This window comes from Panthera uncia (genome assembly GCF_023721935.1).
Source record: "Panthera uncia isolate 11264 chromosome A1 unlocalized genomic scaffold, Puncia_PCG_1.0 HiC_scaffold_16, whole genome shotgun sequence".
Classification (NCBI taxonomy): Eukaryota; Metazoa; Chordata; class Mammalia; order Carnivora; family Felidae; genus Panthera; species Panthera uncia.
Window position 1 is genome coordinate 78,979,743 of NW_026057576.1, and position 7,994 is coordinate 78,987,736.

Sequence of the window (7,994 nt, forward strand, 5' to 3'; positions counted from 1 at the left end):
GGGTGGAGGGAAGGGCTGGACGGAGGGGCTGGATGGTGGGCCTGGGCGGAGAGGGCTGGACGGAGGGGCTGGATGGAGGGTAGGGCTGTGTGGAGGGGCTGGGCAACAGGAGCTCTCCTGGTCCTGGCAGTACTGGAACAAAGGTGGACTCACACACTCGTCCTTTTCTTTCTAGTCCGGAAGTTTAAGATTACAATCAGCCTGCTGGTTTGAAATTCTCTGAGCAGAATTTGGAAGAAAAGAGGAAAAAACAGGTTGTTTAGTTTTAACCCAGAAAATCATTCCTCCTAGTTTTTAGTATCAACACCAGACTCAGGCTGTCGGAAATCCTTAGCCTCAGTGTGACTGTGGCCGCCGTGTGCGCCCTTCCTGGAGCACCGCACACGGTGTGATCGTCTTGGAAACGTGGGTGTGGGATCCGGAAGGCCCCAGCTGCTGCCCAGGGAGAGGGGCTCGCCATCCCTGGCGTTCGGTGTGAAGGCTCCTCACCCTGGCCCTGTGTGAGGAGGTTAAGAAAACGTCATAGGGATCCAAGCACATGTCCAGAGAAGTTACGTGCAGGACGCGTACGGGTAACCAGCAGCAGTGTTTGTAAAAATGAGGGACGGGTGCGTTTTGTGGGACAGGCAGGGAACCCGGCTGGAGCTGTGTGTTTGGGCAGGGAGAGAGGGAGGAAATGGGGTGCCTTCCCGGGCAGGGGTGCGGAGTTGTTGGTGCCCGATGCACTTGGGAACTGGCTGCGTCTGCCGGCTAGCGCCACCCCCCAGTCCGGTGGTGGCTCCTTCCTCCCTGTGAAGACCGGCAAGGCTCCGTGCCAAGGGTCCTATGTAGGCAGCAAGTGGGAACCCCTCCCCAGGGCCGGCCGGCAGTGGTGGGCTTTCAAAGCTGCCCGGGGGTCTAAGAGGCGGTCAGGCCTTTGAGCGGCTCCAAGGGCAGACTGGCTGTCGGGTAGCTGGACCGTCGGGGAGGGCCTGAAGGACAGGATAGGCGGGGCCGGTCCCCAGCAACCAGGGGCTTGGGGGGAAGGACTGACAACTGGTGACCTGGTGGCCAGAGAGAGGGCACAGTGCCTGCGCCCTGCGGCAGCCGCCTCCGGGGCGTGGCTTCAGTCAGAGACAGAAGCAGAGGTGATGTTCGTGGAGCCACAAGTAAGGGTTGTTAAGTTATGTCATTTACATCTGTACCCTTGAAGATGGGGCCCTGCGGGTGTGAAGTCGACAGAGGGAAATGAGAACGAACCGGAAACAGGCTCAAAGACCAGGCACAGAAAAGCACGGTCGGTAGTGACCTGCTGAGGTGACCCTTGCGCCCCATGCATGATTCCGGTGCTGTCTGTTTGAGATGCAGCTACCAGCTGTCTCTTTAAATTCAACCCTGCTTCCAAAAACTTGACTGAAGTTTCTTTGCCAAATTTTCACTGGAGGGATAATACCTTGATGTTTGTTCTGGAACTCAAGAGGACATTCTTTGCTCAGAGGATTTAACGTGTTTTTAAGTAATCTGAATAAGCAACCAGCAAGGGTTCTGAAGTTTGCCAGTTCGGTGAATGAGACTGTGACCTTGAAACCGGGGACCCAGGGATTTTTATATCCTTGAAACAAGAGCCTAAATGTCAAGGGGGAAAGATCTAGGCCTTTGTTTTTCTTAAGCAGCAGAAGTAAATGATATTTTTGTTTATGCAACCTTTACTCCACTTAAGTACTGGGACAGCAGGCTGGTTGCTAACTGAGCGTTGACACAATGGAAGGCAGTTGGAGAACGAGTGTCCTCGTGGACGCACTCTGGCCGTTTCTGAATAAGCGCCGCGGAAGGCTGCGTCTGGTTATTTGGGCTTTATTCGCAGACACAACGCCAATGTTTTTGGGCAGGGTGACCTCATTTTTGTGTTAAAATCTGTTTCCGCACTGCAGACTTATGTTTGACTGCTGGAGATGTGTCCCATGCCAGAGGGCTGCACGTGACCATCGCTCCTCCCTGAGACGATCCGATGAGGCTGAGGAGGAAGAAGGTGACCATCAGATCGATGTCCCTGACGTCATCGGGCTTGTTCAAGACCAACCCGGGGGGTCAGACACACCCACAGGTGGGGATCGCGCCTTATTTCTGTCCGGAAGCTCGCGCTGGTGATCGGACTTGCACGTCCTCCTCATAGCTACTGTGGTCCTGGGAGCAGGTTGATTTCTTTTGGATCACTGTCGCCTGCTGTTGCCTATTGTCACCTGCCCACGGCTGGCAGGCAGTCTCCCAGGATGGTCCTCACCGGGCCACCTGGCGGTTCTTCAGATGAGCGGTTTAAGACGAGGTCGGCTCCGGTGAGAGGGGAATAGTTCATTCGGGTCTGCAGTGAAACACCTGCGCCTGAAGGAGACCGTCACCAGGCTTTGCTTCAGTTCTCAAAAACACGTGATCCGTGGTTTGAATCGATGGGTCGAGCTCCTGCCGGTCAGCAATCTGCAGCCGGTGCCCGGAGGACAGATGAGCAGGACCAAGGGGTTAGACCCCACTGTCCTCAGCGCCCAGCCTGACCCCCGTCCAGGCCCGGGCCCTCCCTCGCTCCCCTGGCCAGGGTCTTAACGGGAGGGAGAGGCTGTCTCCACTCTGAGTTTCACCCACACAGAGTCATTGCCGATCCTCCCTGTCCCGCTCCGAAGTAGTTTTCACTGGATGGGGTGAGCCCTGCACCCACCACCAAGGGACAACATGACACGGATGGCGAGTGTCCATCTGGGGCTGGACTGGAGCCAGGCAGGCCTCTAGGAATGCGGGGAACACTCCTCCTTGCTCTGCATCTGGAGCTTTCTCGGCCTTGCCCTAGCTGGGCTCCGCCACAAATGGCCCTCTGGGCGGAGGCATCCCCGGCCTCCCCCTGGAGCTGTGTCGCGGGCATCCCTAGGCGAGCAGCTTGTGAGCATTTCCCTTCAGACGGGGTGGGGGTGGAGGGTCTCATAAACACCCCAGACCTGGTGGGCCTGAACCGTGGCCCCAGTGACAGACACTTGCGTGTGTGAACACCGTTGGCCATTTGAACCTGGCTGGTGGGTAGTTGCATCCTCCGGTGGTGGCCTTGCCAGCATCTCTGTTTAGTAGGTTTCGAAACTTGATTTTTGTCACTTGCCTTGTTGGTGACTGTTGGCGAGTGAGAGGCCGCAGCCAGAACCCCCAGGGCGGTCTCCCCGAGATGGCGTGGCCCCGGGCTCTGGGAACTTGGGATGGTGCTGGCTATCAGCAGGTGTGTCCACCCCTGGAAGGGCACTTGGGGTGGAGGTGGCTCCTGCCTGGAGCAAGAGCACAGTTACGGGCGCAGACACCATGGAGCACTGACTTTCGCGGCTAGAAGGTTATCTAGCTCTCCGTGCTCAGTGGGGCTGCAGTGAGCCTCCGTGATGGCTCAGACTCCTGTGGTGGTTGTGCCCCCAGCTCTGGGGACCCTGCTGGGAGAGACTAAGGGCGGGGAGGAAGCGGGGCATATGGGTGACAGGCTGACCGCTTCCTAATGTAACCACATGTCCTGGGCTGAGGCTCCAGAGTGGACTTGGAGGCTGGACCGTGGCTGTCGTGCACTGGCCCGGACTGTTCACGGCCGCACTGAGCAAGCAGTGTGTCAGGCAGGGAAACACGTGGCTGTGAAGGGTTCGTGAGTTTGTGTGTTGGTTTGAATGCCCTTGTCTGAAGTGCAGGAGCACGCACTTGTCACTGCCAGTGGTTCCGTGTCGCCGCCGCGGTGCCGCGTCAGGGAGACGGGTCCACTGGCAGGGGCGAGCTGTCCCGGTTTGGGAATGTTGTTGCCACGGTGTTTACTTTTCAAAAAGTTCTGTCTCTCCTGATCGGTTAGTAGCGTCTTTAATGATACCACACCTGAATAGGTACCGGGCAGAGACAACTAAGTGCGGTCACTGACGTGGGCGTGAAGCGGACAGTTACCGCCTGCAACATGAGGTTGAATCGTGGCGTCGCTGATGTGTCGCAAAACCCGTCGGATATCGATGCTTTCACACGGCTCACCTGATGCCTTAGTGCATTTAGGACGCGGGCTTGTGCAGGTGGCGCGGGTGGCCCATGGGGGCCGGGGGCCCAGCTGCGGGAAAATGTACTGGGAAGGAAGGAAGCTCCAGGATTTCTGGTGTGGCCACTGGGCCTCAGCTCCGCAGAGAGCAGAATGGCCACTAGTGACCGCGGGTGGCATTGTGCGTGGTCTCACAGGCGCTGTCCTGTGGTTTGTCTCCCGGAGCTCACGCCACGTTCCCGCAGAGGCCCCCTCCCCACGCACACTGCCCACCCCCAGCAGCCGCTCTCCTGCTGTCCATTAGCACAGGACTGATTTTGTTGTGTTTCCGCAGACAGTTGGTGGCTTTCCTGTTTCCCTCTGTGCTTGATGTAGTGTGTTGTATGATTACGGTGATCCAGGGGCCAAAGTGCTCTGGAGGAAGTGTGTCTGTGGGCCGTAACCAGCGCAGACGAGGGCCGTCGGGGAGGAGGTCTTTCTCCCTGTTGCCTTGCCCGTGTCCGGACTAAAGTCCTGCCCATCAGTCCGTCCTGCCCACCTGTCCAGACCCACAAAAGTTCCACCTGTTCCGCAAAGCGCTGCTCTGTGACACGGCCGCTCAGTGTCGGGGGTGTGGGGCCTCCCCGACCGAGCACAACTGTGTTGTCCCCGGCAGGGCAGGTTCCCCTGCCTCCGAGACACGGCAGCGTGAGGACAGGGAGTATTTCCTTCCCCATGTCCCGTGCCACTGTTTTCATCTTCAGTGTTCCAGGCCTGGCGGTATTTGGGAATTACCGCACCTGCCTGCAGGGTGGGTGGTCCGCGGACGGGCCAGGTCAAGCGGCCAGTAGTGCTAGGCCGCGTGGAGTCCGCGAGAATGTGTCCTGAAGTGCCTGACCCACGTGGACAAGAGGCCCGGAAGAAGTGGCTGCAGGATGTTGTGTGTATGCGCAGCAGGCAGCCCGCGGGGGGCCGGGGGGGGGGGATGGACAGAGCCCCTTGGGGCGGGCAGAGAAGGCCCTGAGCAGCCGTCCCGGGATAGGTGGGAAGGAGCCTTCGGTCTGTGTCCTCGCGGACGAAATTGGAGAAGCTGGCCGGCGCCACCCCTGGAGGCTGTACTGAAAACAAATTGAGGCATGGATAAAAGTCTTCACATGGTTTGGTTTCAATCAGCAGGTTCCACCTGCAGGGGTTTAACCTAAGGAATCAATCAAAAACTGTCACCAAGATTCATGAACAAAGCTGTTCCCGACAGTCATTATTTATGCTAGTGAGTGTTTGGGGAAAAGCGAGGTCACGTGTTAAGAGTTTGGTGATGCTGTCTGGTCACTCAGACGACACAGTCACCATGTCTTGTGCCCTAAGTGAAGCCCGGCTACAAAACATCGCACCACAAGGACGACTTTGTAAACAGAGCACGTGCACTTTTGATCAGAGATTTGCAGTTGTGTTTTTTATCACCCGTTGGTAATCTGTTTTCCTCTGTCTTTCTGTGTCAAGAGACTGTGTTATCTCTGTGAGAAGAGGGTTTCCTGAGGCAGGACGTGAGGTTGGACGCATGCAGGTGTCAGGACCCAGCCCTGTCCTGCACTGACCCCTGTTCCTGGACATGTCCCCCACACAGGCTGCTTCTGCAGGAACCATCCCGCCTGGTCTCCCTGGGTCTGTGCCCCTTCTGCCAGGCCAAGCTCACCCTGCGGTTTGGAAGGGAAATGTCTCCTGGGAGAACGTTCCTAGCACTTTGCCGGTGGCCCTCGGAGAAAGGCCCGAGTGTGCACAAAGCCACGGGAAGTGGGGACAGGGGTCCTGGCGTGGCCAGACTGGCGTCCCCTGGAGATGAGGGTCAGGCCTGGTGGCTCTGCCCGGTGTCGGCCCTCGAGGCCACGGCCCTCCCACACCCCGGCCTGCCCCGACACCCTCGCACCACGCTGTGGCACCTCAGAGTGGCACTGACGTGTCTTTGTCCCGGATTTTTCTTCGAAACCGTAGCTCCTGAGAACCTGAACCACCTCCTGGAGGGCACTTTCATTAAAGACGAGTCGCAGTGGCCCTTCCTAGAGGTATGTGACGTCTGCTCGTCCGTCCTGGGGATGGAGGCGGCCGCCGTGAGCATTGCTTGGATTCACTGATTCTTCAGACTTCCCGTGTCCTGGTCTGCTCGCTCCCTTCGCCCTTGTTAGTTGGCACCCCCTGCACACGCTCGGTCCTTTCCCTCGTGTTTACCGGTTTGTAGGATGGTACATTTGTTGCTGGCATCTCCCCGAGGGAAGTGGGGAGGGCGTAAAAATACCGCTTGAAACCCTTAAAAAGTAAAATTGAACCAAGTATGGTTAAAAGACCTCGTCGGCTTTGCTCGCTGGCTGCGTGCCCGGGCAGCGGCCCGTCCACGGAGGAAAGGGGCTCCAGGTGTAGAAGGCGAGGACCTCGCTTACGAGCAGGAGGACGAGGAACTTTACTCTGGAAGAAAAGCGGGGGGCCCTTGCGGGGTCATCACTTAGGGGTCCGGCCGACAGGCCACCGACTGGCTGGTGCTGCTCAGGACACTCTGTGGCTGGGGAGTCAGAGCTGTGATTAAGTCTGTTTGGTGACAGGCCAGCGCCTGCTCCGTTTGGGGCCTGTGTTGTGTTTTTAACAGAACTAAGAAACTTTGATATTCTATGTACGTTCAGCTGTTCGTATTGGTCAAATTGTCCCTTTTGGGGCCTTGGGAGCCCCCCGGGTCCGCCGGGCCTGCTGCCACATCCTGGGCGTGTCCTTGCAGAGAGGAGCAGTGATGAGCGCCTGGCACGGGGCTGCCCACTGCCGCTTGGCCATGCCACTCCTTTGCACTTCAAGTGTGCCACACGCACATGCTCGTGCGCCCGAGTTCTTAGCCGCAGAAGCTAACGAGCTGTGTGGACAACACACACATACTGCCTGCCGCGTGGCCTCAGGGGAGGAGGGTCTAGAAAGGGCAGGGCTGGCCTCTCAGCCACAGGAGGCAGTGCGGAGGGTGGGATCCCCGTGCACACATGTGCCACAGCACGTCCACGGCTGGCATGGACCAGAGCCTCTCCCCTCTCGTAGCTGGAACACACTGATTCCTTCTGATGCTCTCAGTTCAACTTCGGGACCACGTGGGGCCCAGATCTCTGTCTTCCTGACCCCGTGCCCCAGTCCCACTTTCCAGTGACAGCAGCAGCCGGTGTGAACGGCAGAAGCCACTCCGTCCTGGACTCGGATCACGATGGCTGAGGGGGGAAGGGGGCTTGATTTTCGGCCGTGGGGCGGGGCCTGCCCCACGAGGGACGTACAGTCGAATCACCAGGTCCTGAAGTCCCTGGGAGTCATTTCCGCAGGGTGGTGCCAGTAAGCAGGTAAGTAAATCCCCTCTTTCATTTGTAGTGATCGCCGCTCACACTTCCACTCTGCTTTGTAACCGTGTAAGGTAACCGTGCATTTCCGAGCCCAGTGACCCACATCCAGAGCCGTCTAGGGTCTGTCCCTACCTGCTCCTTCTGTCCCATCTTCCCCCAGAATCGCCTTTCTCCTCTTTGGTTTTTGGCGTATGCCTCAGTGTGTGTGTGTGTGTGTGTGTGTGTGTGTGTAAGCACGTGTGTACACATACTCATATCTCCTCTTGTTTGTGTACACATACTTCCCTTCACTGTGCTTCCTTCTAAACTGGTACATTTTGGACAGGCTCCCCCACAGGGTGGTGGCCATGCTGCCCGCCCCCCCGGGTCTGTCTCCTGGGCCATCCCGCCTCCTCTGACCTGCATTCCGGGTTACCAGATGCTTGGCCTCCAACACTGACGCTGTCCCCAGGGTCCCGGCCAGTGTGAGAAAGTGAATCCTGATTTGTCCTTGAGGGAGAGGCGGCCATGGGTCCCACTGGCCACTCACTGCCTGTCAGGGCCCTTAAGGCTGTGGTCGTTGGGGTCCCTGCTTCCTGGGAGAGTGAAACATGTCTGCATGTGTCTGTGTGACTGTGTGTGTGTGTGTGTGTGTGTGTGTGTGTGTGTGTGTGTGT